The sequence below is a fragment of the Sturnira hondurensis genome, unplaced genomic scaffold (assembly GCF_014824575.4).
Source record: "Sturnira hondurensis isolate 20B ecotype Veracruz unplaced genomic scaffold, ASM1482457v3 Scaffold0000256, whole genome shotgun sequence".
Classification (NCBI taxonomy): Eukaryota; Metazoa; Chordata; class Mammalia; order Chiroptera; family Phyllostomidae; genus Sturnira; species Sturnira hondurensis.
The window spans coordinates 4861650-4874424 of NW_028072887.1; positions in this window are offsets into that span (position 1 = coordinate 4861650).

The following is a 12775-nucleotide window of genomic DNA, read 5'->3' on the forward strand; positions in this document are numbered from 1 at the left end:
ACTTATCAAGTGCCTACTATATATAAGAAGTTATTCAAACCTTCTCTGAAGAATACAAAGTTGCAGCAATATTCTTTGTTCTTAAAGAACTCATAATCCATTATCAAAGATAGTAATTTTAGCATCTAAAATATAAGATCAGTTTTTTAAGAGTCATGAGAGTAATATAATGGTTTAAAAAGGAAAAGAAAAGTGAAGTTTGAGAAAACCACTATATATTTCTTAAAGGAATAGTGCTTGTGAATATGAAAGTAAAATTTTAGTAAAAACAGATAGGAAAGAAGATGGGAAGCCTGGAAAAGGGTGTAACATCAGCAAGAACGGGAAAGTACAGAGTGGTGAAGAAAAGCTAGTCATCAAATGTGACTGGATTATAATTTACCTTCACAATTTTTATATTGTGCCATTTCATGCCCATAAATTATGGCCATATATTAAAGGAACTTAAATATTAGACAAAATAGCCTTGTCCTAAATAGTAAATCACTGAAGTCTATAACTAGAAAATGACTTGATCACCATTCTCTAGACACTGAGAACAAAAACAAGTTGTGCATTCTTTACCAGTTTGTAATGCAATTTGAAAGAAAAGGAAAAGAGAACCATCATTATGGTATCACATAGAGTATTTTCACTGCCCTAACATCCCCCGTCCCCTGCCTATCCATCCTTCCCTCCACCCCCCCGCCCCTGGCTGCTGCTGATCTTTTTAAATATTTCCATAGTTTTACCTTTTCCAGAATGTCATATAGTTGGACTCATATATTATGTAGCCTATTAATATTGGCTTCATTCACTTAGTAATATGCAGTTAAGTTTCCTCCATGTCTTCTCATAACTTGATTGCTCATTTTTTAGCAGTGAATAATATTTTACTGGATATGCCATAATATTTTTATTCATTTGCTTACTGAAGAACATCTTGATTGCTTCCAAGTATTAACAATTATGAAGAGGCTGCTATGAACATCCTTGTGCAGGGTTTCATGTGGACAAGTGTTTTAACTAATTTCGGAAAGTATCAAGGAATACCATTGCTGTATTGTTTGGTAAGAATGTGTTTAGTTTTTATAAGAAACCACCAAATGGTTTTCCAATGTGGCTGTGCCATTTTGTATTCCCACCAGAAATGAATAAGAGTTTCTGTTGCTCCACATTTTCACCAGCAAAACTTAGTCTTTTTGATGCTGTCAGTGTTCCAGGTTTTGGCCATTCTAATAGGTGTGTAGTGGTTATCTTTTTGTTTTAAAAAAAGATAAATCATGCATTTCCCTCATGACACATGATGCAGAGCAACTTTTCGCATGCTTGTTTGCTATCTGAGTATCTTCTTTGTTGGCTTGTCTGTTAAGATCTTTCAACTATTGTTTAATCAGGTTGTTTGTTTTCTTATTGTTGATTTTTAAGCAGTTACTCTTTTTAGATGCCAACTGTTCCCAGCAGGAACTTGGTACTTGCTGGCAAAATGATTACTCCTACTTTATAGCTGACAGAACCAAATCTCCACCATTTTCAGAAATTTGCTGAATATCACACAACTTAGAGAGGTTAGGATTAAATAAAACTCTAGTTTGTCTACCTTCAAAGTCTGGATCTCGAAGTGACAATTTTTCTCCTTTTGACAGATACATAAACTCTAGCTAGAGAAAATATCCCATTGTCATTTGTCTTGTCTGACTATCCTCTACTAAACACTATGGACCAGGCAGACATAGATTTTGGCTCCTACAGTCAAAGTGGATGTATGGTAAAGAGCAAAAGGGTGCCCTGGCTGGTGTAGCTCAGTGGATTGAGCACAGGCCTGCGAACCAGAGGATTGAGGTTTGATTCCTAGTCAGGGCACATGTCTGGGTTGCAGGCCAGTTCCCAGCAGGGGACTCAAGAGAGGCAACCATACATTGATGCTTCTCTCCCTCTCTCCTTCCCTTCCCCCCAAAGATAAATAAATAAAATCTTTAAAAAAAGAGCAAAAGGGAATAAAACAGAATATCCCTCCCCACCTACCACTCGTGTTGGTACGTGAATCCAGTGTTCTTTGATAATTTGCATATTCAGTTTATCATGTACGTGAGGAAATAGGCCCTTCATAAGTCCATCCAAAGGGTAAGTTTTGCAGTTGTATGTTCTGCCCCTCTCCTTGTACTATTCCTACAGTGAATTTCTAGTTAATGCATAAGATAATTAAAATACTTGGCCATGTTTTTTGTGTAGATGAAAATAAAGGTCTAGTGGAAAATTGGTCTCAATGAAATTTCGTCTCCTGAGGAAGATCAGTAAGAGGCACCCTCAGTGGTCCTCAGCTATCATATTTTAATTCTTTAGCATAGAACTTGCTCTAGCATCAGATTCACAAGAAGTATAATTCATCAATGTAAATGCATAACAACATGTTGTGTAGGGCTCCTGGAACTAAAACCATATAGAGTTTGGAAGGTGTACAAACAAAGGCAAACTATAAACAAACTTGATCTAAAGTGCTAAAATTAATTCCTTCTCACTTCATTTCAATGAAACACTGTCTCTTTCTCCAAATGATGTGCAAAAGTACATCATAAAATTAAGAAGCTTAAGAAGTTGACTGGAAAATAGTAACAGGAATAAACTGCAATTAAAGGCACAGGTAGGAAAGACAATCCCTCTGATGCATCTGAGATTTGACACATGGGGCTCTAACATAGCAAACCAAAATTAAAATTGAACAAGCAAAGTCCTTTGGATAGTCAAAGCAGCTCTCTGTTCTGCAGTGTCCATTTATGTGGAGAATCGCAGAATATCTGACACACAGGGGACATGAACAGTGTGGTTTATGGGAAGAACCCAACACCATGACACATCTGCATGCTGGCAAAGCACTGATTCTGAAGGGTCAAGAAAAACAGAAGCTCTGCCCCAGCTGGTATAGCTCAGTGGATTGAGCGTGGGTCTGCGAACCAGAGGATCAAGGTTCGATTCCCAGTCAGGGCGCATGCCTGGGTTGCATGCCAGTTCCCAGCAGGGGATGCACAAGATGCAACCATATATTGATATTTCTCTCCCTCTTTCCTTCCCTTCCCCTCTGAAGATAAATAAATAAAATCTTTAAAAGAAGAAAATATCAGCATTATTGCAAAAAAAAGAACAGAAGCTCTAATGATAAGGTGACAAATAAGAAGAATATATGCAAAATATTAAAAATCTCATTTATTTTACATAGAGCTACCCTTAAGCTGAGGAAACTTCTCTCCAAAAGTGCAGATTCACAAGGAGATGAAATTTATGTTGAGGGCAGTTTAGGCAGCAAAGGTCAGATAAGGTTCTTCGTAGCCAGAGTCTACTTTGAGAGGGGACCCTTGTCTCCCATGCTGCTAGGCAGTCATGGTGGCTCTCAGGTGCAGCACCAATGATTCCTTGCATTTATTTTCTTTTACTAAATTCCAATTACCCCAAGATCTTTCACAACTGGTGAAGGAGAAAGACCTTGTAGAGCCAAACACTCCCCACAGTCTGCGTTTATTTGTTCTGCTCCAAGTTTGCAGGTTCTTTTGTAGACTTTGAGCTCTTGAAAGCAGGAACAACCTTTATTCATCATCATTCTTATTCATTAGCTCTGTGCCTGGTTGTATATAGATATTTAATGGAGTCACTGTGTTGACCTAATTTTTAAATTTTTAATATTTTTCCTCTTTAGAAAAATATAAAATTATACATACATTCACACAAACCAGTGATGCTAAAAAATAATAGTAAACCAAAAGCAATAAAGCATTTATTTAAACTAAAGTTTAAAAATAAGATATGAAGAAAGTTCAAAGTAGAGATTGAAATATATAGAAGGTATAGAAAAATAGACCCACAAAGTATATTTCCTGTCTCCATGTCTCATTTTATTCTCTCTAACTTGGGGAATGAGGCAGGATTTCTATTGAAACACACTTTCTGTTGGCTGTTAATGGCCATATTTCCTTCTCTAATGAGAAACTCAGTAATTCACAATTGATGTTATTGTTGCTAAATAAACTTTAGGCATCCTTAATCCTAAAGAGAACTTAGTTAAAAAGGAAGGAGGTGCCCTGGCTGGTGTAGCTCAGTGGACTTAGCGCGGGCCTGCAAATCAGACGATTGCGGTTCGATTCCCAGTCAGGGCACATGCCTGGGTTGCAGGCCAGTTCCCTGCAGGCCAACTCCCAGCAGGGGACGCAGGAAAGGCAACCATACACTGATGTTTCTCTCCCTCTCTCCTTCCCTTCCCCTCTAAAGATAAATAAATAAAATCTTTAAAAAAAAAGGAAGGAGGTATAGGGGGTTGAATCATGTCCTTCAAAATTTGTGTGTAACGTGAACATTAGAATGTGATCTTATTTGAAAATAGTCTTTGTAGATGTAACTAAGACACATAAAAGGAACTTGAGATGCAATTGTCCTGGATTTAGAGTGGACCATAAATCCAATGATAGGTGTCCTTATAAAACAAGGAAAGGTCACAGAGATACAAGAAAGAAGGCCATGTGAAGATGGAGGCAAAGACTGGAGTTATGTTGCCATGGAACCACCAGAAACTGAGGCAAGGAGGAATTTTTCCCCCAGAGCCCCTGGAGTAAGTGTGGCCCTGCAAACACCTTAATTTTGAACTTCTAACCACAACTCTGAGAGAACAAAGTTTTGTTGTTTTAAGTCACATGGAGTTTGTACTACTTTGTTACAGAAGTCTGTGGAAACTAATATGGGGGAGGGTGTATTTAGCATAATACAGGATATCAACTTAAGTAGGATGCAGATTCCATAGAGAGATGGTTTGGTGCATTTCATATATTAACACTGTACTGAATATAAACTTCATAAGTGGGAAATAAGCATTTCTAACAAAAGCAAATACAACATTCCAACTGAATTTTTGATAATTTAGTCAGGACCTTGTATTCTACAAGATTCCTTTAAAAGCTACCTCATCGGCAACTGTCTGGCTGTACAACAAGGATAACCCTTTGCTTCTTTTATATGCAGAATTTAGATAAATTATTCAAATACTAATTAATAATTTAAAAATTATACTGAAGTAATTTCTTTTTTTAATTTTAATTTTTATTTAATTCTTGTTCAGGAACAATTTCTAAATGTAAATATCATTAGTCCTTTCCTTTAGGTTCTCAATAAAATGGGTAATATAGGTACCAACAGCCTTCAGTTTTATAGGATTTCGCCTTGATATCTCATCACTCTATAAAGCCATATGTAGGCTGAGAGAGAAAGATTCTGCAGCTCCCCTTTCGGAGACCAGTTTTGGATCTACCTAGCCAGACAGGTATTTTTAAGAATTTCCGTCTCTAGAATTACACCTTGGAAGCTCATAGATAAACCACCAGCTACAGGAATTGAGGCCCTGGGACAAATGTTGGGACTGTTACTAGAAGGCATACAGTATCTTAAACTTCATTTTAGAGAAGTTGTACATTATGAATATCATCATTTTTACACAGGAGAAAAATGAAGACCAAGGAGGTTAAGTGAACTGATCAGTCTCACAGCTGGGAAATGGCAGACTTAGGAACTCAGCCCATTAGTGCCGAGCCTCAGGGCCATGCAGCATATTCACCTGTTTGCTTGGTCACTCCCCTTCTCCAGCTCCAGAAGGGCACACACCACGTATCTATTGCAAACAAACAAACAAACAAACAAAACCAGGTACTGAGTACCTTTTTCTTTTGCCTGGCATTATGAAACTTAGATCTTTATAATCTAAGATCAGATAGTACATTGGCTGACTAAAACTTAATAATTATTTAATTCATTTATATAGTTGGTAGGATGATAGAAAGTGATTTTCTTAAACTTCTGTTCTTACTTTTGACAAATGGATTGGCCCTAGGAAGTGGAATGAAGTAAGAAAGAAGAAAAAGAGTCACAGCTTTTATAACTCTTCTCAAAGTCAAAGACTTCTGGACATACGTATTTAGTGCAGCACCTGGAAGTGACTAATGCATATAATTTCCTTCATTTGAGTTATTTTTCAGTAAGGTGAGAAAACAAACTGACAGGTGATCCAGGAATGTCAACTCTGGGTATATATCCAAAGGAAATGAAGTCAGTATCTTGAAGTGATAGCTGCACTCCTATGCTCACTGAAGCATTACTTACAATAGCCAAGAAATGGACATGACTTTAGTTTGCTGACACCTGAATGACTAAAGAAAATTTTATATGTATGTGTATGTATATACATACATATAACAACATATACATAAGTACATGCATACATATAACAGAATCTTAGATGTGTGTATATATGTATTTTGCTGTGTATAGTGCACATATTTTGCCCAAATAGTTGAGGGAAAAATAAGGATGAGCATTATACATGAGTAGTACCTGAACTATCTACCTTGTATCTGTTCTTGTGTTTTATAATTATTTGTCATATAAAATTTCTTGTAAAATAATGTTAAAAATACATGCTAAAATTTATTTCTAATACAAAAACCAAGTATCTATGTATAAATAAATAATTGAGTTAAAAATTAAAACAAAGCCCTGGCTTGTGTAGCTTGTGTAGTGGATTGAGCACAGGCCTGCGAACTAAGGAATCACGGTTCGATTCCCAGTCAGGGCACATGCCTAGGTTGCAGGCCAGTTCCCAGTGGGGGACACATGAGAGGCAACCATACATTAATATTTCTCTCCCTCTCTCCTTCCCTTCCCCTATAAAGATAAATAAATATAATCTTAAAAAATTAAAACAAAAGATTTTTTCCTGAAAGTTTGGGCCAAAAAATTTGGATGTGTGTTACACATGGGAACACATTATACACAGCAAAATATGATATGTACTTATGATAGAATACAATTCAGCCTTAAGAAAGAAGGAAGTCCTTTCATTTGTGGCAACATGAATGAATCCAGAAGACTTTATGCTAAGTGAAATAAGCCAGTCACAGAAAGACAAAATAATGTATGATCTCACTTACATATGGAATCTAAAAAAGTCAAGCTCATAGAACCAGAGAGTCAAATGGTGGTTATTGAGGGTGGGTGGATATGGAGAGATTTTAAACAAATATCTTTCACTTATAAGGTGAAAGTTTCTAGGGATCAAATGTCCAGCATGATGGTGTCTATTGTTAACATTACTGTGTGATGTACTCAAAATTTGCTTGGAGAGCAGGTCTCAAGTGTATTCATCACAAAAAAGACAAGTGGTAACTGTGTGAGGTGATGGATGTGTTAATTAACTTGATCATGTTCATTATTTCACAGTGTGTATATATGTTAAATCATCATGTTGTACACTATAAACAAAATCAAAATAAATGAATAAAAAGGTGGTAGGTTTTTTAAATTTTATTTTAAAAAATAATCTGTGGAGCTGACCCCAAGGAATCATTTGCACTGAAGCAAAATTTGCATAAAGTCTAGCCTATACTTTTTGAGAAAAGTGTTATTACAAACTTGATTAGCTCTGCTTGGACATTGCATCTTTGCATTAGAAAAGTAGATACTAGCTATTGTAAGAGATAAAATCTAAAATCTCAATAGCTTAACAAAAAAAGAGATTTTATTTTTCATCATGTAAGATCCAATCCACAGCAAGAGTGGGGTTGACGGTAGGATCTTTGTTTGCATTTGTCATCTCCAGCTACCATAACAAAACACCACAGAGTAGTGGCCTAAATAACGGGTTGCGATTTGCTCACAGTTCTGGAGGCCGGGGGTCCTAGATCAAGGTGTCCAAGAGACTGGTTTTTGGTGTGGCCTCTCTGATTTACCGATGACTGCTTTCATGCTGTGTCTTACACGGCCTTTTCTCTGTGCTTGTGCAAAGAGAGAAAGAGTGAGCTCTAGGGTCCCCTTCTCTTCTTACAAGAACACCAGTCCTACTGAACTACAGCACCACACTTACAACTTCATTTATCCTTAATTACCTCCTTAAAGATCCTATGTCCAAATATGGTTACATTGGGGGTTAAGCCTTCAAAATATAAACTTTGGGTGGGGCACAATTCAGTTTGTGACAATGACACACACAGTCTTTCAGAGATCCAGCCGGAAAGAAGATCCAACTATCTTCTCTGCAAAGCTTCAATGTTTCCCTAAGTGTTAACATCCAGAAGCAACGGGGAAGAGAAAGAGGATTTTGCCTAGGAGAGTAAAGAGCCAAAAGCAGTCATCACTTTTGCTAATGTTCCACTGGCCGGTTGCAGGCATGTGTCACATAACTGCAGGGGAGATTGGGAGATGTTATCTGGGTGTGCCCAGGGTAAAAGAAATGGGTTCAGTGAATAACTATCCAATCTTTACTATAGATCCCTGTGCTCCTAGACATGGTAAAAGAAAAAAAAAACAGAAAAGAAAAAGTGTACCTTTTCTTAGTTTTTCTATATCTTCCAAAGTGTTCTCTATCTCATGTTACTTTCGAGTTCTTTTCACACAGTTGCCCTACTTGCTCTAGCCTATGAAGTTATGTGACTCAGGAAATGCCTGGGCTATGTGTCCATATAAGGAGGAGGGAGAGTAAGGCAATATACAGCTTATGTTTTAGATCTAGAGAATGAGCAAAAAGCCAATGTATATCATCAGTCTTAGGAAGTATGTGCAATGAGTGAAGAGCTTCATCCACTTTTAATCTGAGAAGTCTTGAAACCCTCATATTGCTCATGCAGAGTCGCTGGATTTGTGTAAAGTATCTTTGTGTGTACAAGAGAAGTAGCTGTGTGTGCTTCATGTTTCTTGTCATCATGGGAATGAATGGAAAGAGAATGAGAATAAGACCCTAGGAAAAGAGGCAGTGGTAGAACGGCTATCTCCCATTGACCCTCTCTACTATCTTTCCAAGCTATCCCATGCAAACCTTAAGCATCCTGAAAAGCTATGGTTTGGACAGGTTTATCTGTCTGGAACCAAAGCCCCAATGCAACTACTCTGTGCCACTGGGGTCCTTTCAGGGTACCAGTGTCAGTATAAGATATCATTTGGTCAAGCGCGTGGAGGATCTCCCAGGGCCACTGAGATGAGGTGATAATTCTGACCTGCCAGCCACAGAATCAAGCTGGTCTAGCCGGGAGGGAGGCTGAGCTGGGTGTGCCGTTCATCCCTTTGTGAGAAATTCCTGGGAACACACTTGCCCTCCCAATTAGTTCTCCTAGTAGAATTAAACTCAGTACTTTTTGTTCTTCTATAAAAGGTACAAAGGAAGGCCAATTTTGACCCAAGCAATCTGGTGTAATAGTCTAAAATTTTAATTTTTTTCCTTAGCTCACGTGGCTTAGTTGGTTGGAGAGTCATCTCATAGACTGAAAAGGTCACCAGTTCAATTCCCAGTCAAGGCACATACCCAGGTTGCAGATTCTGTTACCACAGGGACCAAAGTTCGATCCCCAGTTGGGATGTGTATGAGAATGCAACCCATCTATGTACCTCTCCCACTTAGATGTTTCCCTCTCTTTCTCTCTTCATCTCTCTCTAAAAGAAATGAAAAATAAAATGTCCTTGGGTAAGAATAAATTTTCAATTTGTTTTTTTCCTGAAGACAATAAAATTCCATTCTCACTTGTTGTTTTCCACACAATCTTTTCAAAGTAATCCTTTTCCATAACCCTGGAGTGCTTTTGTCTTTACGTTGTCAGTAAACATGGGTTGACCATTTTGTTCCTTGACATGTGAGTGCACTAAAATGTGTCCAGTGGGCCATTGCCAAATTTGCTGTTCTTCAATTTATGTTTGAACCAGAAGAGTGCAAGAATTCCTCTTGTGTAGGTTGCATAAGAGCCAACAAACAAAGCTGAACTGATTAAGAAGAGTATAAAGAAAATAAGAGAAGCATACTCTGTGATAGAGGCCGCAGATACTGCAGTATAAAGAGCAAGATTGTGACAAGGTGAAATGAGGCTGCAAATTTATTAAGTGACTCAATTCTCCCTGAGAGCTCTCTGCTATCTCTCCTTTGCACAGGTACAGATTTTGCCTTCAGTTTTACAAAGATTAGAACAAGAAATAAGCTGTTTTATTAATGGGAGGGAGCAGATTCAATACACTGGTTTGGAAGTATATCCTATTATACCCTGTTATGATCAGTGCATCATCTTATTATCACGTTGTGCCATGTATGTAGGAGGAGGTTAATAATGTCTGTTGCATTGAATTGTTCAGCTCTATCCTCTCCTCTCCTAATTAATCTAACACCACATGCTGCTTGCCACATCTTGAGCAATCAGTGTTTCTTCACTTCTCCAACAAATTACTTTTAAGATGTACCATTCAGCCTTTAACCCTGTCATTTGTGGGGGCACTGCCTGCACTCATCCCCCAGATATACCAGGTGACCTTCAGATCTACTAGAAGGCAATTCTTGTCCCTTTATACCTTCTCTCAGGTCCCAGTAATAGTCTGTGAAGAGAACAGGAATATTGAATCCCCATCTATCATATATTTTTTAAATTTTAAACACAAACAGCATGTGTTTTCCCATTCAAGGGAAAAAAGGAAATTATGTGTTATCTCTGGGACAATACAAAAGATCGTGGTTTTTGGTTTCAGACTAATCTACCTCTAATTTACATTACACTTGTGGCTGTGAAGCTATGGGTAAGTTATTTAACTTTTCTTAGTGTTTCATCATTTGAAAAAATAGTGATACCAACTTACAGTGCTGTTTAGAGAATTTAATGAGAAAACACATATGCAAATATGGTTGCAAGTACATATAATCACGTCATAATCAAATACAGGTGAAAAAGTGTAGCCTCCTAGTGTTCTTTAGCTGGTCTAGTCTTAATAAACTCTCACTCGGTTGATAGTAGAGAAATCGTGTGGTCTGATGCAGCAATTGAGAGTCGTTTAGATAATACAGTCCATTTTAGATGCCGCTCAGACTTTCAGACTCTATCTCCTTCTCTTTATCTTCCCTGGGATGTTGGCAGGCCTATGAGGGAGTTTCCTCTGTCCTTGCAGTAGAAAGGAGAGAAGGCTCCAATCATGCAAGGGTCCCCTGATGCCCTCTATGCCCCACTATGGACAGGTTGGTCGACCTCTTTGTATACTGATGATTGCTGTGCTACAACTAATTCTGCCTGTTTTGGAGTGAGTGCAAGTTTAGCACCCATCTCTGTAGTCCATAGTTCCAGGCATTCATGTGTTCTCCCGTTCTGCTCTCACTTTATTCATTCTTACTCCAAGCCTCTGAAAGTTTACGCACTCCTTTCTCAACACTTCCACATCCTCTCTGGGGACCATGGTGACTTTTGGTTTCCTGTCATACCCAGTGCAGAGAATGAGGAGCCAGAACCTACATCTTGGGCTCATGCATCTTAACCTATCCTTCAGTCTCCCCCGTAAAACTGCTCCGGTGACATATCAGACCTAACTTCTGTTGAAGTATGGACTGTCTTAGGGTCCTGCAGTCTCCTCACAATGTGACCTGGAAAATAAACTACCCTTTTGGTATTTGTAGGCTACCTCATATCTATATCTCTGGTGCTAGGTGGGGTAGTGGGAATAAGAACCTTTAGTTCACTTGTATCTTTTTCCTTGTTCCATGATCTCTCATAGCAGAAAGAGGTAAGGTTTTTTTTCATTTTTATTAAATTTAACAGGGGAGGGATTTAGAGGAATAAATATAAAGGATACATGGACACCAACTGAGAAGGGTGGAAATGGGAGGGAGGGGAGGAGCATGGGGGGTGGGATGGGATGGGAGTAATAGACAGAAATCTGTACTTGAAAAATAATTAAATACATTTTAAAAAATTGAAGAAAAAATTTATTGATTTTTTTCTTTAAGGGGTAAGTTTTCTGTTTTGTTTTGTTTTACTTTTCCCTCTTATCTGAAGAGATCTTCCTCCTTATTTCTAACTTCTAAGACTTCTGTCTCATGGTTCCATCCAAATGGTGGGATGGGGTTTAGGGAAATAAATCAGTCCATTCATATGAAAAATTAAATGAAAAAATATCTCCAAAGTCTCATGATTGTCACAGTTGGATAACACTTGGTGTAAAGCCTGAAATCTATTAATTCAGCATAGTTAAATAACCCATACTATGTGGTCATCTCTGTGCACAATTCAAGTATTATAGTTTCACTTGATGAATCCAAAACATTTATTTTTTAAAACTTATTTCTTTTTAGAGAGAAAAAAGGAGAGAGAGAAATATTGGTTTGTTGTTCTCAATTATACATTCATCAGCCTATTCATGTATGTGCCCTGACCATGTATTAAACTCACAAGTTCAGCACATTGGGATGACATGCCATTCAACTGAGCTACTTGGCCAGGGCAATTCAAAACATTTCATAAGACAATTACTAGACTCATTTTTCCCACACCACCATCTCTAGGCAAAACTGCCAAACCTGTCTTGAGTAAATAAAATGTTTGTAAAGGACTTTGGGGTGATTGCCTCTCATATCTCTCTAAGTAACTAATTCCAGTTTAACTAGCTGTTACTCTTAGGAAAATTCTCCAAAGTTAATTTGAATTCTAAATACCTAATGCAAAAGAGAAACCAGCAACCCCAAAGTGTGTGCTTCTCTCTTCCTGTTTATTTGTAGATGGCTTTTAATGATTAGGAAAAGAACCAAAACTGTAAATGCCCCTTGTCAACTACAACAATGTGCCTTTTCAACTTCCGACTGATCAAGACATGAAAAGGGAACAATTTGACTACTTTTTATATAAATATAAGTGCATATTTTCACAGCTTTGCTTCAAGACTTAAGCTCCTCCAGCTGATTATTAATTGCCAGGAAATGTCTGCCCAGTCTATCACAGTGTCTTAATTAAGCAAATACACAGAAATTATAAGGAGCAGA